Source organism: Arachis ipaensis, chromosome B1, assembly GCF_059453495.1.
Source record: "Arachis ipaensis isolate K30076 ecotype BB chromosome B1, ASM5945349v1, whole genome shotgun sequence".
NCBI lineage: Eukaryota > Viridiplantae > Streptophyta > Magnoliopsida > Fabales > Fabaceae > Arachis > Arachis ipaensis.
Window position 1 is genome coordinate 52,912,595 of NC_142436.1, and position 23,746 is coordinate 52,936,340.

The following is a 23,746-nucleotide window of genomic DNA, read 5'->3' on the forward strand; positions in this document are numbered from 1 at the left end:
TCCAAGAGAATATACTCCGGCTGTCGTCCAATGACTACGTTGAACATCATGTAGACCGTTTGTGGTTGTTAGGCACGTGGATCTTGGCTAAGCGAGTAACGATGATAGTGGGTGATTGTCACGGGTCACCCCTTCATTCTGACTTAATTGAATTAAGTACGAGAGTATATATTAGAGGAGAAGTAGGCGTGAATTGAATAGAAAAACAATAGTACTTGCATTAATTCATGAAGAACAACAGAGCTCCACACCTTAATCTATGGGGTGTAGAAACTCCACTGTAAAAAATACATAAGTAAAAAAGGTCTAAGCATGGCCGTGTGGCCAGTCTCCAATGTCTAAGGACTAAACGTCCAGAGATATGAATACAGTAGTAAAAAGTGCTATTTATACTAAACTAGTAACTTAGGTTTACAGAAAATGAGTAACTAAGTGCAGATAGTGCAGAAATCCACTTTCGGGGACCACTTGGTGTGTGCTTGGGCTGAGCATTCAAGATTTTTCGTGCATAGGCTGTTCCTGGAGTTAAACGCCAGCTTGGGTGCCAGTTTTGGCGTTTTACTCCAATTCTAGTGCCAGTTTAGGCGTTTTATGCCAGAAAGTTTTAGGCTGGCTTTGGATGCCAGTTTGGGCCATTAAATCTCAGGCAAAGTATGGATTATTAAATATTGCTGGAAAGCCCAGAATGTCTACTTTCCAACGCAATTGAGAGCATGCCAATTGGGCTTCTGTAGCTCCAAAAAATCCACTTCAAGTGCAGGAGGGTCAGAATTCAACAGCATCTGCAGTCCTTTTTCAGCCTCTGAATTAGATTTTTGCTCAGGTCCCTCAATTTCAGCTTGAAAATACCTGAAATCACAGAAAAATACACAAACACATAGTAAAGTCCAGAAATATGATTTTTGAATAAAAATTAATAAAAATATAATAAAAAGTAATTAAAACATACTAAAAACTATGTAAAACCAAAAAGGGTATAAATTATCCACTCATTATTATCAAACACAGGTGGTTGTGTGCACGCACGCATGCTGATTTCCTTCTTGTGCGTACGCACGCATCCTTGTGCGCACGCACGCATGGCTAAGCTCTCCTCCTTTGTTTTCTTCATGCTTTCTCCCTTTTTGCATGCTTTCTTCCGCTTCTACCAACCCATTCTTGCCTCTAGGACCTGAAATCACTCAACAAGCATATCACGGCATTGAATAGAATAAAAGTGGGATTAAATTGCTCAATTTAAACACAAAAAAGCATGTTTTCACATTTATGTCCAAATTAGGGAGATAACATGAAAGTATGCTATTTGAGTGCTTAAGTGTGAGTTCATGTGCTAGAATCCATCCAATTTGAGTCAAAATACACCAACAAATATGGACTCATCAAATATCTTTTGAAGTTATGAGAAAGTTTGATTTGTTAATCTGGTTTTTGGTTCATATAAACATGTGGTGAGCCCCTTCAAAATTTGATCCCGTGAAATCACCTATGCTATTTTTCAAGAAGGGTCAGCTAGTACTCCTTCCTTTACCTCCTGATTAAGGCCTGGATATGGCTTTGGAGCACATGGTAATGTCTTTGCCCCCTGTTCTACTTTTATGGTAAAGTTTAAAAACAATTACAAACTAAAAAGAGGAAATTTTTGTGCATGTGTTTTCATGGTGGAACATAGACATGGTTTTCTATATGACCCTGTGGAATCTTGTGAAATATGTAGGCAACCTCATCTAGTAGAATTGGACATTAAGGCATCGAGTGGAATCAAAGTGAGTTAAATTTAACTAATTAAAGGCGTAAAAAGTATGTTTTTAACCATTAAGCACAATTAGGAGAAATTCATGAAAACATGCTATTTTAGTGAATAAATAGGAGAAAATTTGACAAAATCCACCAAATTCAATATAAAATAAACCATAAAATTGTGGTTTATCAACCTCCCCACACTTAAACAATAGCATGTCCTCATGCTAAACTCATGAAAGACAAGAAAGGGGTATTAACATTTATTCAATGTAAACTACCTATATGCAACCTATCTACATGAATTCAACTACTTAGTCAAAATAAATCAATTTCCAAGAAAGCATATATGAACATAATGGATAAAGGTATTAACAACCAAATCAACTCTACAATTGAATTGAGTTATTGAAAAGAATTCACAAACTTGCAAGATGAGAAATAATAACCGGTGAAAACATAGAATTTGAGCAATCGAACCCTCACCGGATGTGTATCCACTCTAATCGCTCAAGTGTATAGGGTTGATTCACTCAATTCTCCTCTAATTATGCTTTCTAAGATTTATTTTTCATCTAACAATCAACAATTATTCAATGCATGTATACGTATATCATGAGGACTTATTCAAAGGTTGTAATGGAGCTAGGGTCAAGGTAAGGATACATATGGTCAAGTGAACTTGAAATTTGAATCTTTGATTAACTTAAACTTTCCACCTAACCTATGACAATCTATATAATTCAAAGCAAACCTAACTACCCATTCTTCACTTTTTTACACACTCATGCATTCTTTTCACTTCATATCCCATATTCATTTTCATTATTACTTTACCTTGGGACATTTTGTCCCTTTTTTATTGCTTTTCTTTTCTTTTTTTTTTTCCTTTTCTTTTTCTTATTTTTTTCACAATAAGATATATGCAAAAGTATCAATGTGTATGGTTTTAAATATTTAATGCATGAGTATTTACCCAATTCCCAAGATCTTCAACAAAAATACAAAAAATACACTTTTATCTTAACCAATGTTTCCAAGCTTCCTCACACTTGAATGATATACACTCTCACTAGCTTAAGCTAATCAAAGATCCAAATAAGGGACATTTATTGTTTTCCGCTTTAAGGCTAGTAATGTGCTAAATTTAAGAACAAAAGGGGATTAAAATAGGCTCAAAGTTGGCTAACAATGGTGGACAAAAGGGTAAGGCCATTTGGGTAAGTGAGCTATTTGAAATAATGGCCCCAATCATATAAATGCATTCATACACAAAATAATGGACATAAAGAATCAAACAAATCAAAGATTACAATCATAGAAAGAGAATAATACACACAAGAAGGAAAATAGTGGTTATATGATGCAACTACACAATTAGGCTCAAAACTCACATGCTTATGTGTTCTTAGCTCAAAAATATATTCCACAATATATAATTCAGGCAAGTTTCAATGAATTTTTTTTATTCAAATCAATTGGAATGCCCTATAGATAAATTTCTTGAAAAATTTCATTATTTTGACTAAGCTTATTATATATATATATATGCAAACTAAGAAAATGCAACTAAAAATTCTAAAAGACTTAATAATAAAATAAAATAAAATGTAAAAGTGTTGGGATTAGAAATTTGTTACCCAAAAACGGCCGATCGGTCGGACAACCTCCCCACACTTAAAAAGTTTGCACCATCCTTGGTGCATTCAAAGATAAGCAAAGGGGTACGGCAACTTTCCGAATTACCCCCTTCAGCTGGTGGATCAACCGGTGCTACGTGTTCTTTCCTCTGCTTCCCTTTGTGCTAATGATTGCTCATCCTGAAGAATATGAAATAGACTAAAGTAAGATGAGAAAATGTAAAGGCACGGGAGCATAAATTTTTGGAATGAGGTAATGATCACTAAAATGAAGTGAGTGAATCAGTTTGTGACATGGATGAAAATAAGTGTCACAACTATACAAAAGAAGCATGCACTTCACTCATTCTAGTGCGCTTGAGATACTTCAATAAAAACTTGTAAGTTAGAACCAACAAACAAGTACTAAAGAAGCATAAAAGAATTCAAGCAATAATAAAACAATTGTGAAATGGATAATGCATGGGATTGGTTGATGTGTAAGCGGCTTCGATGAACCAAATGAAATATAGAACATACAAATCAAGCAATGACATACTTTGAATTTTGTTTGTAATATCTAATTGACATAGAAGGTGGAAGACATGGGTGCTATGAAACTTAGAAAAAGAGAGATAGAAATTAAAACCAATCACATAGCAAGCATGGTCTACAAAGTTTTAAAAAGCTCAAAAATATGTCACTAGGTTAGCTTACCATCCAAATTCACAATTCCAAAATCTCAATGTATGAACTAGGTAACGTAAATATGGGTCAATCATAAACAAGCATCACCTAACAAAAAGTGCATTGATGATACACAATGTCCTAACAATAGATAGTGAATTCAAATAACATGGTGGCCGCAATTCAAAAGATTTAGAAAGCTTTGAAGGCAATGTCACATGTACTTGGTATTTACAAATGTTAAGCATGAAAAACTCAAAACCAAGTAAAAAATTGTAACCGTAATAAAGAAATCCAACAATACACAATTTCAGCATCAAGAAATAGCAAATCAAATCAATAATCCAACACTTCTCCATAAAAATAGAAAATGAAAGTAATTAATTAGCTAATTAACTAAGAAACTAACAAACTAGTGGAGATGGTGGTGAATGGTGGTGGTGGATAATGGTTGAAAGGGAGAGGAGAAGAGAAGAGAAGGGAAGAAAAGAAATGAAAGAAGAGAAGAAAAGAAATGTGTGTGAATAGGGGTGCCCACACGTACGCGTCTAGAAGGCATACGCGTGATGAGAGAAAATAGAGAGTGATGCGTACGTGTGGAACGAAATTGTGCTAGACGCACAGTGTCCGCACCCTTCGCGCACAACTTTTTGTTTGGACCATGTGATGGCATAGTCCATGCACGATCCTAGCGCGATCTAAATTTTGGGGGTCACGCATACGCGTGATAGGGCCCTTTTTTTTAGAGACACACAAAAATAGAACTCAACACTCTCTTAACCTATAAACACTCTAAACCAACCAAAACTTAAACTTAACAAAAATCTTTTAGTTTTTGAAAACTTTTTCAAAAATTATTCAAACAAAACTTGCAATTCAATAAGAATGCAATTCAAAACAACTATTCTAAATCAAACATAAATCTAACGAGCACCTAGCAATCAAAGCAATATATGCAAAAATATAGAAAAGAAGGAAACTACCTAACAATTGCAACTCAATTCATTCATTGATTATATCTACAAAAGAAATGAAAAGAGTTTACCATGGTGGGGTGTCTCCCACCTAGCACTTTTATTTAAAGTCCTTAAGTTGGACATTTGGTGAGCTCCTTGTCATGGTGGCTTGTGCTTGTATTCATCCTTGAACTTCCACCAATACTTGGACTTCAAGTAAGCTCCAAATTTCAAAGTCAATAGCACCAAGCTTTGATGAAGTTCCACACAAGCTAAGGGCTCCCAAATTTGATCCTCTTTTGACAATCCAGGATCTCAAATCTTGTTTTCACATCCATCTTCAAGTTGATCATCATCATTCCACTCTGGTGGCAAGCAATCCGAATTCTCACTAAAGCTTCCAAACAACTTCCTAGACCTAAACAATCTAGCTCTACACCAAACCTTGCAATTAGATTTTGAGCTTTCAACCACAATGAACCTAGGATTATATTTTCAACCACTAACCATCTCCCTTTTGCTCTTAAAGCCACAAAGAGCTCTAAGTTGACCATCTGTCTCAAGCAAACCATATTCAAGAAGGAAAGTAAAGCTAAGGGATATGAATTTTACCCACTTGAATGGTGTAAAGGATGATGGTGACTCAGGAAGAGAGGTCTCCAACAACTTTGGCAATGTGATCTTCACTCCCTTTGACTCCTCTCTGATGACTTCTACCTCTTGATAAGCTTCTTCAACTTCAACCTCTTCCTCTCGGAGGTTGTTCAAATTCTTCCTTGACCTCTTTTTCAAGTCCAATGGGAGGGGATTCAATTGTAGATAAAAATTCTTCAATGATTGAATCCATCTCTTGATCAACCTCTTTAAACTCTTCAACCATGATATGCTTTGGAAGTTGTGCACTAGCCTCCTCCACATCAATATCAAGCTTCTTAGAAGAGGGCTCTATAATTATACATTCCCATGGAGGTTTGGCATCTCCTAAGTCTTCAAACACTTCTTCCTTTTCAACAATTACGACTTCTTCCAATTGTTCTAATACAAAGTCACATTCCTTATTCTCCACCAGAGTTTCTAATCTCTCCTTTATGCTACACTCATTAGATTCTCCACATGTGACCATGGGAGTACTTTGAGTGTCCAAGCGTTGGGAGGCCAAATTATTTACTACCTCAGTCAATGTAGCTATGAGTTCTAGTGTCCTCCTTTGAGCTTCACGTTGCTCTTGAAGTAATGAAGTGAGAAAGTCATCCATTGGGGCTTGGGATGGATAGGAGGGTGATGAGCGGATAATTTATATGCTTTTTGGCATTGTTTTTAGTATGTTTTAAGTATGTTTTAGTTAGTTTTTATTATATTTTTATTAGTTTTTAAATAAAAATCACATTTATGGACTTTACTATGAGTTTGTGTATTTTTCTGTGATTTCAGGTATTTTCTGGCTGAAATTGAGGGACCTGAGCAAAAATCTGATTCAGAGGCTGAAAAAGGACTGCAGATGCTGTTGGATTCTGACCTCTCTGCATTCGAAGTGGATTTTCTGGAGCTACAGAAGCCCAATTGACGCGCTCTCAAATGCGTTGGAAAGTAGACATCCCGGGCTTTCCAGCAATATATTATAGTTTATACTTTTCTCGAGATTTGATGGCCCAAACCGGTGTTCCAAGTCAGCAAAGAAATTCTGGCGTCAAAACGCCAGAACTGGCATAAAAGCTGGAGTTAAACGCCCAAACTGGCACAAAAGCTGGCGTTTAACTCCAAGAAAAGTCTCTACACATGAATGCTTCAATGCTCAGTCCAAGCACATACCAAGTGGGCATAGAAGAATATTTCTGCATTAATTACCTATTTCTGTAAACCCTAGGCTACTAGTTCTCTATAAATAGGACCTTTTGCTATTGTATTTTCATACTTTTACATACTTTTGATCTTGCAATACTTTTCATCTTAGGGAGGTTGGACATTCGGCCATGCCTAGACCTTTTGTTCTTATGTATTTTCAATGGTGGAATTTCTACACACTATAGATTAAGGTGTGGAGCTCTGCTGTTCTTCATGAATTAATGCAAAGTACTATTGTTTTTCTATTCAACTCAAGCCTATTTCTTCTCTAAGATATACACTCGTTCTTCAACTTGAAGAAGGTGATGATTCGTGACACTCGTCATCATTCTCACCTATGAACGCGTGCCTGACAACCACTTCCGTTCTACTTGCAATAGCTTGAGTGCGTATCTCTTAGCCTCCTGGTTCATGACGCATGGTTGCCTCGCCTGACAATCGAGCCTTCCATTCCGTGAGATCAGAGTCTTCGTGGTATAGGCTAGAATCAATTGGTAGCATTCTTGAGATTTGGAAAGTCTAAACCTTGTCTGTGGTATTCCGAGTAGGATCTGGGAAGGAATGACTGTGACGAGCTTCAAACTCGCGAGTGTTGGGCGTAGTGACAAACGCAAAAGGATCAATGGATCCTATTCCAACATGATCGAGAGCCAACAGCTGATTAGCCGTGCGGTGATAGCGCATTTGGACCATTTTCACTGAGAGGATGGGAGGTAGCCATTGACAACGGTGAAACCCAACATAAGCTTGCCATGGAAATGAGTATGAATGATTGGAAGAAGGCAATAGGAAAGCAGAAGTTTAGGAGGAACAAATCATCTTCATACGCTTATCTGAAATTCTCACCAATGAATTACATAAGTATCTCTATCTTATTTTATATTTTATTCATCTTTTAATTATCAATTCTCCATAACCATTTGAATCTGCCTGACTGAAATTTACAAAATGACCATAGCTTGCTTCAAGCCGACAATCTCCGTGGGATCGACCCTTACTCACGTAAGGTTTATTACTTGGACGACCCAGTGCACTTGCTGCTTAGTTGTGCGGAGTTGTGATAAAGAGTTGAGATTACAATTGTGCGTACCAAGTTGTTGGCGCCATTGATGATCACAATTTCATGCACCAAGTTTTCGGCGCCGTTGCTAGGGATTGTTCGTGTTTGGACAACTGACGGTTCATCTTGTTGCTTAGATTAGGTAATTTTATTTTATGTTTAAGCTTTTTACTTTTTGTTTTTGAAAAAACTTTTCAAAAATACAAAAAAAAATTTCTATTCTGTTCTTCAGAGTTTTTAAGAATGAATTCTAGAGTTTCATGAATATTTGTTGAAGTCTGGCTGGTTGTGAAACCATGTCTAAACTTTTGGATCGAGGTTTCAACTTATCATCACAAGAGCTTATTGATTTCTATCAATTTTGCTATTGAAAGTATTGATCTGTTAAAGCTTGGCTGGCCATTGGCCATGTCTAGTGTTTTAAACCGAAGCTTTCACTGAAAGCTTGGCTGGCTAGTAAGCCATGTCTAATTCCTGGACCGGAGTTTTAGACTAACATTGCATGATTCCTGGAATTCTTATTAAAATTTTTGAATCTCTTTATTATCTTTTCCAAATAATTTTTGAAAAATCACAAAAAAAATTTACAAAATTTTAAAATAAAAAATATTTTATGTTTCTTGTTTGAGTCTAGTGTCTAATTTTAAGTTTGGTGTCAATTGCATGTCTTTGTTCTTCTTGCATTTTTTGAATATATGAATTTTGTTCTTCATTAATCTTCAAGTTGTTCTTGATGATTTCCTTGCTCTGATCTTTAAATTCTTCTGTTTTGTGTGTTTTGTTGTTTTTCATATGCATTCTCAATTTGTTAGTGTCTCTAATATGAAAATTTCTAAGTTTGGTGTCATGCATGCATTGTTTATTTGATTTTAGTTTTCCATGATTAGTTGCATTTTGTTGTTTCTCATCATTAAAAATTCAAATTTTTTTCTCAAGTCAATAATACAGAGAATTAAAGATTCAGAACATGCAGCAGAGGAATTACACAGAAAAAGCTGGGCATTCAAAACACCCAGTGAGGAAGGAAAACTGGCGTTTAAATGCCAGCCAGGGTACCTGATTGGGCGTTAAACACCCAAAAGGGTAGTATTTTGGGCGTTAAACACCAGAATGGATACCATTCTGGGCGTTTAAGGCCAGGAGGACACAAGAGGGAAGATTTTGTTTTCAATTCAAATCTTTTACAAATTTTCATAATTTTTCAAAATCAAATCTTTTTCAAATCATATCTTTTCAATCATATCTTTTCAAAATCAATTTCTTTCCATTTTATATTTTTTTACTATTTTCGAAAATCCTTGCTACAATTAATGATTTAATTTAAAATTTTCAAGTTGTTACTTGCCTATTAAGAAAGGATCAAATTTTAAATTCTAGAATAATATCTTCTAATTTCTTGTTAGTCAAGTAATCAACTTTAATTTTAAAACTTTCTTTTTTTCATTTGATTTTCAATCATATCTCCTCCATCACATCTTTTTCAAAATAATTTTCAATCATATCTTTTTGATTTCTAATTTTAAAATCTTTTTCAAAATTACTTAACTACTTTCTCAACATTAATTTTCGAAGATCATCAATCAATTTTTCAAAATTTCTTTTAATTATTTCAAAATCTTTTTAATTTGTTTTCAAAAATTCTTCCCCCCATTCTCACATTTTTCTATTTAAGGGACTAGCACTCTTCCTCAATGTGCAATTCGGACTCCCTCTCTCTATAAGTTCGAATTCTCTCCTCTCTACCTCCTCCTTCTATTCTTCTTTTCCTCTGACATCTCAAGGAATCTCTATACTGTAACATAGAGGATTCCATACTTTCTTCTTCTCTCTCTTTTATATGAGCAGGGGTAAAGACAAAGACATTCTTGTTGAGGCTGATCCTGAACCTGAAAGGACCTTGAAGAGAAAGCTAAGAGAAGCTAAAGTACAACTCTCTGTAGAGGACCTAACAGAGCTTTTCAAACAATAAGAAGCCATGGCAGCTGAAAACAACAACAATGCCAACAATGCAAGGAAGGTGCTTGGTGACTTTACTGCACCTACTCCCGACTTCTATGGAAGAAGCATCTCTATCCCTGCCATTGGAGCAAACAACTTTGAGCTTAAGCCTCAATTAGTTTCTCTAATGCAACAGAATTGCAAGTTTCATGGACTTTCATTAGAAGATCCTCATCAGTTCTTAGTTGAATTCTTGCAAATCTGTGATACTGTTAAGACCAATGGGGTTGACCCAGAGGTCTACAGACTTATGCTCTTCCCTTTTGCTGTAAGAGACAGAGCTAGGAAATAGTTGGATTCACAACCTAAGGAAAGCCTGAACTCTTGGAAAAAGCTAGTCAATGCCTTATTGGCAAAGTTCTTTCCACCTCAAAAATTGAGTAAGCTTGATGAGAGGATATTTTATATGCTTTTTGGGGTTAATTTCATATAGTTTTGAGTATGTTCTAGTTAGTTTTTAGTCTATTTTCATTAGTTTTTAGGAAAAATTCATATTTCTGGACTTTACTATGAGTTGTGTGTTTTTCGGTAATTTCAGGTATTTTTCTGGCTGAAATTGAAGGAGCTGAGCAAAAATCGGATTCAGGCTGAAAAAGGACTGCTGATGTTGTTGGATTCTGACCTCCCTGCACTCAAAGTGGATTTTCTGGAGCTACAAAACTCGAAATGGCGTGCTTCCAATTGCGTTGGAAAGTAGACATCCAGGGCTTTCCAGAATTATATAATAGTCCATACTTTGCACAAGGATAGATGACGTAAACTGGCGTTCAACGCCAGTTCTCTGCCCAATTCTGGCGTCCAGCGCCAGAAAAGGATCAAAAGCTGGAGTTGAACGCCCAAACTGGCACAAAAACTGGCGTTCAACTCCACAAATGGCCTCTGCACGTGAATTTCTTAAATCTCAGCCCCAGCACACACCAAGTGGGCCCCAGAAGTGGATCTCTGCATCATCCATCATAGTTTACTCATTTTTTGTAAACCTAGGCTACTAGTTTAGTATTTAAACAACTTTTAGAGACTTATTTTGTATCTCTCATGAAATTTTAGATCTAAACTTTGTACTCTTTGACGGCATGAGTCTCTAAACTCCATTGTTGGGGGTGACGAGCTCTGCTGTGTCTCGATGAATTAATGCAAGTATTTCTGTTTTCTATTCAAACACACTTGTTCCTATCTAAGATGTTCATTCGCGCTTAACTGTAATGAAGGTGATGATTTGTGACTCTCATCAGCATTCTCAACCCATGAACGTGTGCCTGACAACCACCTCCGTTCTATATCAGATTGAATGAGTATCTCTTAGATCTCTTAATCAGAATCTTCGTGGTATAAGCTAGAATTGAGGGCGGCATTCATGAGAATCCGGAAAGTCTAAACCTTGTCTGTGGTATTCCGAGTAGGATTCAAAGATTGAATGACTGTGACGAGCTTCAAACTCCTGAAGGCTGGGCGTTAGTGACAAACGCAAAGGAATCAAGGGATTCTATTCCAACCGGATCGAGAACCAACCGGTGATTAGCCATGCTGTGACAGAGCGCGTGAGCGTAGTTTTCACTGGAAGGATGGAAGGTAGCCATTGACAACGGTGATCCACCAATACACAGCTTGCCATAGGAGGACGTGCGTGCGTGAACAAGAAGACAGAGGAATGCAGAGATTCAGAAGACAAAGCATCTCCAAAACTCCAACATATTCTCCATTACTGCATAACAAGTAACCTTTAATCCATGCTCTCTTGTTTATTTACAATTCAACTGATAAACATAATTGACTTCCTGACTAAGATTTACAAGATAACCATAGATTGCTTCAAACCAACAATCTCCGTGGGATTCGACCCTTACTCACGTGAGGTATTACTTGGACGACCCAGTGCACTTGCTGGTCAGTGGTACGAGTTGTGAAAAGTGTGATTCACAATTTGTGCACCAAGTTTTTGGCGCCGTTGCCGGGGATTGTTCGTGTTTGGACAACTAACGGTTTATTTTGTTGCTTAGATTAGGAAAAATTTCTCTTTTTTTTTTGTTTAGAGTCTCTTATTATTGTCATGTTAAAATTTTAGAATCCTTATTTTCTTTTTAAAAATCTTTTTCAAAAAAATAATTTTTCTACTAAATTATGTGCCAAATTTTAAGTTTGGTGTTCGTCCTTCATGTTCTTGTGTTCTTGTGAGTCTTCAAAGTGTTCTTGAGTTTTTCTCGTGTCTTGATCTTAAAATTTTTAAGTTTGGTGTTCCTTGGTGTTTTCCCTCCAAAATTCTCGAAAATAAGGAGCATTAGATCTAAAAATTTTAAATCTTGTGCTATCTTATTGTTTTTCTCTTTCCTCTTAAAAATAAAAAATTTCTTTTCTCTCTATTTTAAAAACAATTTTTCGAAATATATTTCTAAAAATTCAGATTTTTATTTCAAAATTTAAAACTTTTTTTTTCAAAATCATCATATCCTTTTCAAAACTTCCTAACCACTTTCTCTCTCCTCAGTTTTTCGAAAATCTTCACTCAATTTTTATTTATTTTATTTTATTTTCGAAATAAATATATAAATAAATAAATAAAAATATTTTTTCTATTTTACATCATCTCCCTTTCTCCATCATGGACCTAAGCGGAAATGAACAGTCTAGGAGGACTCTGGGGTCATATTCTAACCCCTCTACTGCTTCATATGGGAGTAGTATCTGCATACCCTCCATTGGACTCAGTAGCTTTGAGTTGAATCCTCAGCTCATTATCATGGTGCAGCAAAGTTGCCAGTATTCCGGTCTTCCACAGGAAGAACCTATAGAGTTTCTGGCACAGTTTCTACAGATTGCTGACACAGTACATGATAAAGAAATAGATCAGGATGTCTACAGACTATTACTGTTTCCATTTGCTGTAAAAGATCAAGCTAAGAGGTGGTTGAATAACCAACCTAAGGCCAGCATAAAGACATGGAAACAGCTGACATAAAAATTCCTGAATCAGTACTTTCCCCCAAAATGGATGACACAACTAAGGCTGGACATTCAAGGCCTTAAACAAGGAGATAATGAATCTCTTTATGATGCCTGGGAAAGATACAGAGAGATGCTACGAAAATGCCCCTCTGAAATGTTTTCAGAGTGGGTTCAGTTAGACATCTTCTATTATGGGCTTGCAGAAGGAGCTCAGATGTCTCTTGATTACTCAGCTGGTGGATCTATCCACATGAGAAAGACAATTGAAGAGGATCAAGAGCTCATTGATACAGTTGCCAGGAATCAGCATCTGTACCTAAGCAATGACTCTTCCATGAAAGAAGAGGTTAAGACAGCAACTGCTGAACTCAGTCCTGTAAAACAAGCTGCTGAATTCAATCAGTAATTGGACTTTCTAACAAAGCAGTTAGCCGAATTCAAAGAAAGGTTACAAGAGACAAGGATGGCTAATATACATATGGACGAACAGTTTAAGCAAACAAAGCAGCAGCTGTCAAGGCAAATAGCAGAAGAATGCCAAGCAGTGCAACTAAAAAGTGGGAAAACATTAAATACCCCACCTCAAGGAAGCAAAAAGCTAAGAAATGAGCAAACCACCTAAAATTCACCTGAGGACAGTAAGAGCCTAGGGAAAAGTAATTCTGGAACTAAAACGCCAGAAAATGGGTGGAAGGCTGGCGCTGAACGCCCAGACCATGCTCAGGACTGGCGTTCAACGCCAGAAACAAGGCAGGACTGGCGTTCAACGCCAGAAATGGGCAAGGATCTGGCGTTGAACGCCCAAAATGGGCACAGTTCTGGCGTTTAAACACCAGGAGCAGACAAGGAGTTGGCGTCTAACGTCACTCCAGTTTCTAACTCTGGCACTCAATTGCCAGTGAGGGATCAGACACACACAAATGCTGATAACAACCCCTCTAAAAAAGCTTCTTCAACCACTTCTGTAGGCAATAAACCTGCAGCAACTAAGGTTGAAGAATATAAAGCCAAGATACCTTATCCTTAAAAACTCCGGAAAGAGGAGCAGGATAAGCAATTTGCTCGCTTTGCAGATTATCTCAGGACTCTTGAAATAAAGATTCCATTTGCAGAAGCACTTGAGCAAATACCTTCTTATGCCAATTTCATGAAAGAAATCTTGAGTCATAAGAAGGATTGGAGAGAAACAGAAAGAGTTCTCCTCACTGAAGAATGCAGTGCAGTCATTCTGAAAAGCTTTCCTGAAAAGCTTAAAGACCCTGGGAGCTTTCTGATACCATGCATATTAGACGATAATTGTACCAAGACAGCTTTATGCAATCTTGGGACAAGCATCAACCTAATACCTGCATCCACTATCAGAAAGCTTGGCTTAACTGAAGAAGTTAAACCAACCCGGATATGTCTCCAACTTGCTGATGGTTCTACTAAATACCCATCAGGCGTGATTGAAGACATGATTGTCAGAGTTGGGCCATTCGCCTTTCCCACTGACTTTGTTGTGCTGGAGATGGAGGAGCACAAAAGTGCTACTCTCATTCTAGGAAGACCCTTCCTAGCAACTGGACGATCCCTCATTGACGTCCAACAGGGGGAAATAACCCTGAGAGTCAATGATGATGAGTTCAAGCTGAACGCTGTCAAAGCCATGCAGCATCCAGACACATCAAAAGACTGCATAAAAGTTGATCTTATTGACTCTTTGGTAGAAGAGATCAACATGGCTGAAAGTCTTGAATCAGAGTTAAAAAACATCTTTAAAGATGTTCAGCCTGATTTAGAGGATTCAGAGGACATGAAAGAGCCTCTGAAATTTCTTCTGGAAGAGGAGAAACCTCCTAAACCCGAGCTCAAGCCATTACCACCATCCTTGAAATAAGCTTTTCTGGGAGAAGGTGACACTTTTCCAGTGATCATAAGCTCTGCTTTAAATTCACAGGAAGAGGAGGCACTTATTCAGGTGCTAAGGACACACAAGACAGCTCTTGGGTGGTCCATAGGTGACCTTAAGGGCATAAGCCCAGCTAGATGCATGTACAAAATCTTATTGGAGGATAATGCCAAACCAGTGGTTCAACCACAGAGGCGGCTAAATCCAGCCATGAAAGAAGTAGTGCAGAAAGAGGTCACCAAACTACTAGAGGCTGGGATTATTTATCCTATTTTTGATAGCCCCTGGGTGAGCCCTGTCCAAGTCGTCCCAAAAAAGGGAGGCATGACAGTGATTCATAATGAAAAAAATGAACTGGTTCCTACAAGAACAGTTACAGGGTGGCGCATGTGTATTGACTATAGAAGGCTCAATACAGCCACCAGAAAGGATCATTTTCCTTTACCATTCATAGACCAGATGCTAGAAAGACTAGCAGGTCATGATTATTACTGCTTTTTGGATGGCTACTCAGGCTATAACCAGATTGCAGTAGATCCCCAGGATCAAGAGAAAACAACATTCACATGTCCATCCGGAGTGTTTGCTTATAGAAGGATGCCATTTGGGCTATGTAACGCGCCTACAACCTTCCAGAGATGCATGATCTCTATTTTCTCTGATATGGTGGAAAAATTTCTGGAAGTCTTCATGGATGACTTCTCAGTATATGGAGACTCATTCAGCTCCTGTCTTGATCACCTGAAACTTGTTCTGAAAAGATGCCAAGAGACCAACCTAGTTTTAAACTGGGAAAAGTGTCACTTCATGGTGACTGAAGGAATTGTCCTTGGGCATAAAATCTCAAACAAGGGAATAGAGGTGGATCAAGCAAAAATAGAGGTAATTGAAAAATTACCACCACCTGCCAATGTTAAGGCAATCAAAAGCTTTCTGGGGCATGCAGGATTCTATAGGCGGTTTATAAAGGATTTTTCAAAAATCGCAAAACCTCTAAGCAATCTGCTAGCTGCTGACACGCCATTTGTGTTTGACACAGAGTGCCTGCAGGCGTTTGAAACGCTGAAAGCTAAGCTGGTCACAGCACCAGTCATTTCTGTACCAGACTGGACGTTACCATTTGAGCTAATGTGTGATGCCAGTGATCATGCCATTGGTGCAGTATTGGGACAGAGGCATGACAAGCTTCTGCATGTCATTTATTATGCCAGTCGCGTTCTAAATGATGCCCAGAAAAATTACACAACCACAGAAAAAGAATTATTTGCAGTGGTTTACGCCATTGACAAGTTCAGATCATACTTAGTAGGATTAAAAGTGATTGTGTATACTGACCATGCTGCTCTTAAATATCTACTCACAAAGCAGGATTCAAAACCCAGGCTCATCAGATGGGTATTGCTTCTGCAAGAGTTTGATATAGAAATAAGAGACAGAAAAGGGACAGAGAACCAAGTGGCTGATCATCTGTCCCGGATAGAGCCAGTGGAAGGGACGTCCCTCCCCTTTCTTGAGATCTCTGAGACGTTTCCTGATGAGCATTTATTTGCCATTTAGGAAGCACCATGGTTTGCCGATATTGCAAACTATAAAGCTGCAAGGTTCATACCCAAGGAGTACAACAGGATACAAAAGAAGAAATTAATTACTGATGTAAAGTATTACTTGTGGGATGAACCCTATCTCTTTAAGAGATGTGCAGACGGAATAATCCGTAGGTGTGTGCCTAGAGAAGAGGCACAGAGGATCCTATGGCATTGCCATGGATCTCAATATGGAGGCCATTTCGGAGGTGAGCGAACAGCCACCAAGGTCCTCCAATGTGGCTTCTATTGGCCCACACTCTATAAAGATTCCCGAGAGTTTGTACGTAACTGTGACAGTTGCCAAAGAGCTGGTAATCTGCCTCATGGTTACGCCATGCCTCAACAAGGAATCTTGGAAATTGAGTTGTTTGACGTATGGGGAATTGACTTCATGGGACCTTTCCCACCATCATACTCAAACACTTATATTCTGGTGGCAGTTGACTATGTATCAAAATGGGTTGAGGCTATTGCCACACCCACCAATGATACTAAAACAGTGCTGAAGTTCCTTCAGAAACACATCTTTAGCAGGTTTGGTGTCCCTAGAGTACTAATCAGTGATGGGGGCACTCACTTCTGCAATAAACAGCTTTACTCTGCCATGGTTTGGTATGGAATTCGCCACAAGGTGGCCACTCCATATCATCCACAAACCAATGGGCAAGCTAAAGTCTCTAATAGAGAATTAAAGAGAATCCTAGAACGGACAGTAAATACCCGTAGAAAGGATTGGGCACGGAGCTTGGATGATGCTCTGTGGGCTTACAGGACAGCATTCAAGACCCCTATAGGTACCTCTCCATACCAACTCCTGTATGGTAAGACATGTCACCTGCCCGTGGAACTAGAACATAAGGCCTACTGGGCAACCAGATTCCTAAACTTTGATGCCAAACTAGCAGGAGAAAAATGATTGCTCCAGCTAAATGAGCTAGAGGAATTCAGATTAACAGCTTTCGAAAATGCCAAGCTTTATAAAGAAAAATAAAAAAAGTGGCATGACAGAAAGCTGTCATCTAGAATGTTTGAACCAGGACAGAAGGTTCTGTTGTTTAACTCTAGACTCAGGCTATTCCCCGGGAAACTGAAATCCCGGTGGAGGGGACCATACGTGATTACAAGTGTATCACCATATGGTTATGTGGAGCTTCAAGATATTGATTCTGATAAGAAGTTCATTGTCAATGGACAGAGAATCAAGCATTATCTTGAAGGCAACATTGAGCAAGAATGCTCAAGGCTGAAGCTAGATTAAAAGCTCAGCAAGGTCCAGCTAAAGACAATAAAGAAGCGCTTGCTGGGAGGCAACCCAGCCATGGGGCAACAATCCTCTAAGAATTTTGCCCTATTTTTATTTTTATTTTCATTTGTTTATATAAAGTTCACTGACACTACAGTGAGGAATCATTTACAGAAGACCTCAGCACTCAAAACAGAGAAAAAGAGCTCACTGGCAAGAAAACGCCAGTAATGGTAGCAATCTGGGCGTTCAACGCCAGAAAAGGGCACCCACTGGGCGTTGAACGCCCAGGAGAGCAGCAATTGGGCGCTGAACGCCCAAAACAGGCAGTGTTTGGACGTTCAAACGCCAGGAAGGCAGGGAGGAGCCAAATTCATTTTTTTCCGCACGTTTTTTCCATTCTAATTTCAAATTTGATGTTTCAATGCATGATTTTACATTAACATGTCAAGAACCCTGATTTCTAAACTCCATAATTTCTAAAAACCCTACCACTAAAAATATCAAATGTATTTTAATCCATAAGCACCAGGCATCTTTGCAAATTCAATCCAACTCTTTTCAAAATTTTTTTTTACAAATCTATCTTTTTCAACTCATCAATATCTTTTTCAAAACCTCCACTTTATCTTTTTCAAAAAATTAAATCTATCTTTCTCAAAAATCTTTCATATCCTCTCAATTTTAAACTATATCTTCTTTTATCATATCTTCTATCTTATCTTTTCCAAATAAATCTTTTTATCATATCTTTATCTCTTTTTTCGAAAACCCACCCCCCCTTATAAATTTGAGTTCGGCCTCCCTCCTCCCCCATCAACAATTGCCCCTAGCTCTCCTTCTATCCCTCTCCTTTCTCTTCTTTTACTTGAGGACAAGCAAACCTCTAAGTTTGGTGTGTTTATCCGCAATCACTAAGATCATGGCCCCCAAAGGAAAACAACCCACTCCAAGAGGCAAGAAAGAGAGCGTTCCAAAACCACTTTGGAATCAAGGGAAGTTCTTATCTAAAGAACATTCGGACCATTATAACAAAATAATGGGTCTGAGATCAGTGATCCCGGAAGTTAGATTCGATCTAAAAGAAGATGAATACCTAGAGATCCAGGAGCAAATTCGAATCAGGAGCTGGGAAGTCCTAGCTAATCCTGAAACAAAAGTGGGAAGGAACATGGTCCAGGAGTTCTATGCTAATATGTGGCAAACTGACAAGCAGAAACTATCTGGGACTGCTCTCTATGACTATCGGACCATGGTCAGAGGAAAGATTGTTCATACCCACCCTGACAGGATCAGGGAGATCTTAAAGCTACCTCAGCTGAAGGATGATTCAGACTCCTTCAACAGGAGGATGATGAGAGCAGACAAGGGCCTGGATAAGATTCTAGAGGACATATGTATCCCTGGAGCCAGGTGGACCACCAACACAAAGGGTGTCCCAAATCAACTCAAGAGAGAGGATCTCAAACCAGTCGCCAGAGGATGGCTAGACTTCATTGGGCATTCTCTGTTGCCTACTAGCAACCGTTCTGAAGTCACAGTTAAAAGAGCAGTGATGATCCATTGCATCATGATGGGAAAGGAAGTGGAGGTTCATCAGCTAATTTCAGCTGAACTCTACAAAATTGCTAACAAAAATTCTAAAGAGGCCAGGTTGGCTTATCCAAGCGTGATTTCTCTGCTCTGCAAGGACGCTGGAGTAAGGATGGGAATAACTGAGTATATCTCAGTTGAGAAGCCAATCACCAAAGCATCAATGGAAAAACAACAAGCACAGGATGATCCATCAAGAAGAGAGCACAGGAATTCCTCCCAGAGATCCCTCAATCTGAATACTGGGAGTATCTTGAGACGTCTGTTACCAAGATACAGGAAGCTATGGAGCAAATAATAAAAGAACAGAAGGAACACAGTCAAATGCTGACCTATATGTTTAAAGAACAAGAGGAGCAAGGGCGTGACTTAAGGGAATTGAAGTGCCAAAAGTCTTCTCTTGTAGGACCAAGCACCCCAAGGATCAGAGGAACCCCCGTTCCCCCAGAATAAAGGTTGTTAATTTCCAATTTCTGCCTTAACTCTGTGACAGTGTCCTTATAGAAGTTTACCTTAGGAGTCATATAGTAGTAATTAGTATCTATTTTGATTTTATCTCCAATTAAGCTATAGTTTATTTTTCTCATCATCAGCAAACATGAATAAAGTAGTAGATCTTTTGAATAAGAGGCAATAAAATTTCGAGTTTTAATAAGAGAAATTCTAATTAGTTAAATGTGGTGGCAATGCTTTCTGTCTTCTGAATGAATGCTTGAACAATGCATATGTCTTTTGAATTTGTTGTTTAAGACTGTTAAATATGTTGGCTCTTGAAAGAATGATGAACATGAGACATGTTATTGATAATCTGAAAAATCATAAAAATGATTCTTGAAGCAAGAAAAAGCAACAAAGAACAAAGCTTACAGAAAAAAAAATATATATATAGGCAAAAAAAAAAAAGAAAAAAAAATTAGAAAGAAAAAGAAAAAGCAAGCAGAAAAAGCCAAAAGCTCTTAAAACCAAGAGGCAAGAGCGAAAAGCCAATAACCCTTAAAACCAAAAGGCAAGGGCAAATAAAAAGGATCCCAAGGCTTTGAGCATCAGTGGATAGGAGGATCTAAAGGAATAAAATCCTGGTTTAAGCGGCTAAACCAAGCTGTCCCTAACCATGTGCTTGTGGCGTGAAGGTGTCAAGTGAAAACTTGAGACTGAGCGGTTAAAGTCAAGGTCCAAGGCAAAAAGAAGAGTGTGCTTAAGAACTCTGGACACCTCTAATTGGGGACTTTAGCAAAGCTGAGTCACAATCTGAAAAGGTTCACCCAGTTATGTGTCTATGGCATTTATGTATCCGGTGGTAATACTGGAAAAACAAAGTGCTTAGGGCCATGGCCAAGACTCGTAAAATAGATGTGTTCAAGAATCATCAGACTGAAATAGGAGAATCAATAACACTATCTGAATTCTAAGTTCCTATAGATGCCAATCACTCTGAGCTTCAATGGATAAAGTGAGATGCCAAAACTGTTCAGAAGTAAAAAGCTACTAGTCCCGCTCATCTAATTAAAATCTGAGCTTCACTCAAAAACTCTGAGATATTATTGCTTCTCAACCTATTAGTCTTCTATTTTATTTGTCTAGTTGCTTGAGGACAAGCAACAGTTTAAGTTTGATGTTGTGATGAGCGGATATTTTATATGCTTTTTGGGGTTAATTTCATATAGTTTTGAGTATGTTCTAGTTAGTTTTTAGTCTATTTTCATTAGTTTTTAGGAAAAATTCATATTTCTGGACTTTACTATGAGTTGTGTGTTTTTCTGTAATTTCAGGTATTTTTCTGGCTGAAATTGAAGGAGCTGAGCAAAAATATGATTCAGGCTGAAAAAGGACTGCTGATGCTGTTGGATTCTGACCTCCCTGCACTCAAAGTGGATTTTCTGGAGCTACAGAACTCGAAATGGCATGCTTCCAATTGCGTTGGAAAGTAGATATCCAGGGCTTTCCAGCAATATATAATAGTTCATACTTGCACAAGGATAGACGACGTAAACTGGCGTTCAACGCCAGTTCTCTGCCCAATTCTGGCGTCCAGCGCCAGAAAAGGATCAAAAGCTGGAGTTGAACGCCCAAACTGGCACAAAAACTGGCGTTCAACTCCACAAATTGCCTCTGCACGTGAATTGCTTAAATCTCAGCCCCAGCACACACCAAGTGGGCTCCAGAAGTGGATCTCTGCATCATCCATCATAGTTTACTCATTTTTTGTAAACCTAGGCTACTAGTTTAGTATTTAAACAACTTTTAGAGACTTATTTTGTATCTCTCATGACATTTTAGATCTAAACTTTGTACTCTTTGACGGCATGAGTCTCTAAACTCCATTGTTGGGGGTGAGGAGCTCTGCTGTGTCTCGATGAATTAATGCAAGTATTTCTATTTTCTATTCAAACACGCTTGTTCCTTTCTAAGATGTTCATTCGCGCTTAACTGTAATGAAGGTGATGATTCGTGACACTCATCACCATTCTCAACCCATGAACGTGTGCCTGACAACCACCTCCGTTCTATATCAGATTGAATGAGTATCTCTTAGATCTCTTAATCAGAATCTTCGTGGTATAAGCTAGAATTGAGGGCGGCATTCATGAGAATCCGGAAAGTCTAAACCTTGTCTGTGGTATTCCGAGTAGGATTCAAGGATTGAATGACTGTGACGAGCTTCAAACTCCTGAAGGCTGGGCGTTAGTGACAAACGCAAAGGAATCAAGGGATTCTATTCCAACCGGATCGAGAACCAACCGGTGATTAGCCGTGCTGTGACAGAGTGCGTGAGCGTAGTTTTCACTGGAAGGATGGAAGGTAGCCATTGACAACGGTGATCCACTAACTCACAGCTTGCCATAGGAGGACGTGCATGCGTGAACAAGAAGACAGAGGAAAGCAGAGATTCAGAAGACAAAGCATCTCCAAAACTCCAACATATTCTCCATTACTGCATAACAAGTAACCTTTAATCCATGCTCTCTTGTTTATTTGCAATTCAACTGATAAACATAATTGACTTCCTGACTAAGATTTACAAGATAACCATAGATTGCTTCAAACCAACAATCTCCGTGGGATTCGACCCTTACTCACGTGAGGTATTACTTGGACGATCCAGTGCACTTGCTGGTCAGTGGTACGAGTTGTGAAAAGTGTGATTCACAATTTGTGCACCAAAGCTTAGAGTGGAAGTCCAAACCTTCAGATAGAAGAAAGGTGAATCACTCTATGAAGCTTGGGAAAGATACAAGCAATTGATCAAAAGGTGTCCTTCTGACATGCTTTCAGAGTGGAGCATCATAGGTATCTTCTATGATGGTCTGTCTGAACTGTCCAAGATGTCATTTTTGATAGCTCTGCTGGAGGATCTCTTCATCTGAAGAAGACGCCTGTAGAAGCTCAGGAACTCATTGAAATGGTCGCAAATAACCAATTCATGTACACTTCTGAAAGGAATCCTGTGAATAATGGGACGAATCAGAAGAAAGGAGTTCTTGAGATTGACACTCTGAATGCCATATTGGCTCAAAATAAAATATTGACTCAGCAAGTCAATATGATTTCTCAGAGTCTGTCTAGAATGGAAGCAGCAACAGGCAGTACCAAAGAAGCTTCATTTGAAAAAGAAGCTTATGATCCTGAGAACCCAGCAATGGAATAGGTAAATTACATGGGAGAATCCTATGGAAACACCTATAATTCTTCATGGAGAAATCATCCAAATCTCTCATGAAAGGACCAACAGAGGCCTCAATAAGGCTTTAACAACAGTAATGGTGGAAGAAATAGGTTTAGCAATAGCAAGCCTTTTTCATCATCTTCTCAGCAACAGACAGAGAATTCTAAGCAGAGCCATTCTAACTTAGCAACCATAGTCTCTGATCTAATTAAAATCACTCAAAGTTTCATGACTGAAACAAGATCCTCCATTAGAAATTTGGAGGCACAAGTGGGTCAGCTAAGTAAGAAAGTTACTGAACTCCCTCCTAGTACTCTCCTAAGCAATACAGAAGAGAACCCAAAGAGAGAATGCAAGGCCATAAACACATCCCACATGGCCGAATGTATAGAAGAGGGAAAGGCAGTGATTTCTACTGAGGAAGACCTCAATGGGCGTCCACTGGCCTCCTTGGAGTTCCCTAATGAGGAACCATGGGAATCTGAGGCTCACACTGAGACCATAGAGATTCCATTGAATTTACTTCTGCCATTCATGAGCTCTGATGAGTATTCTTCCTCTGAAGAGGATGAAGATGTTACTGAAGAGCAAGTTGCTAAGTACCTTGGAGCAATCGTGAAGTTAAATTCCAAGTTATTTGGTAATGAGACTTGGGAGAATGAACCCCCTTGCTCACCAAAGAACTGGATGACTTGACTAGGCAGAGATTACCTCAAAAGAGACAGGATCCTGGAAAGTTCTCAATACCTTGTACCATAGGCACCATGACCTTTGAGAAGGCACTGTGTGACCTAGGGTCAAGCATAAACCTCATGCCTCTCTCTGTAATGGAGAAGCTAGGGATCCTTGAGGTACAAGCTGCCAGAATCTCACTAGAGATGGCAGACAATTCAAGGAAACAGGCTTATAGACTTGTAGAGGATGTCTTGG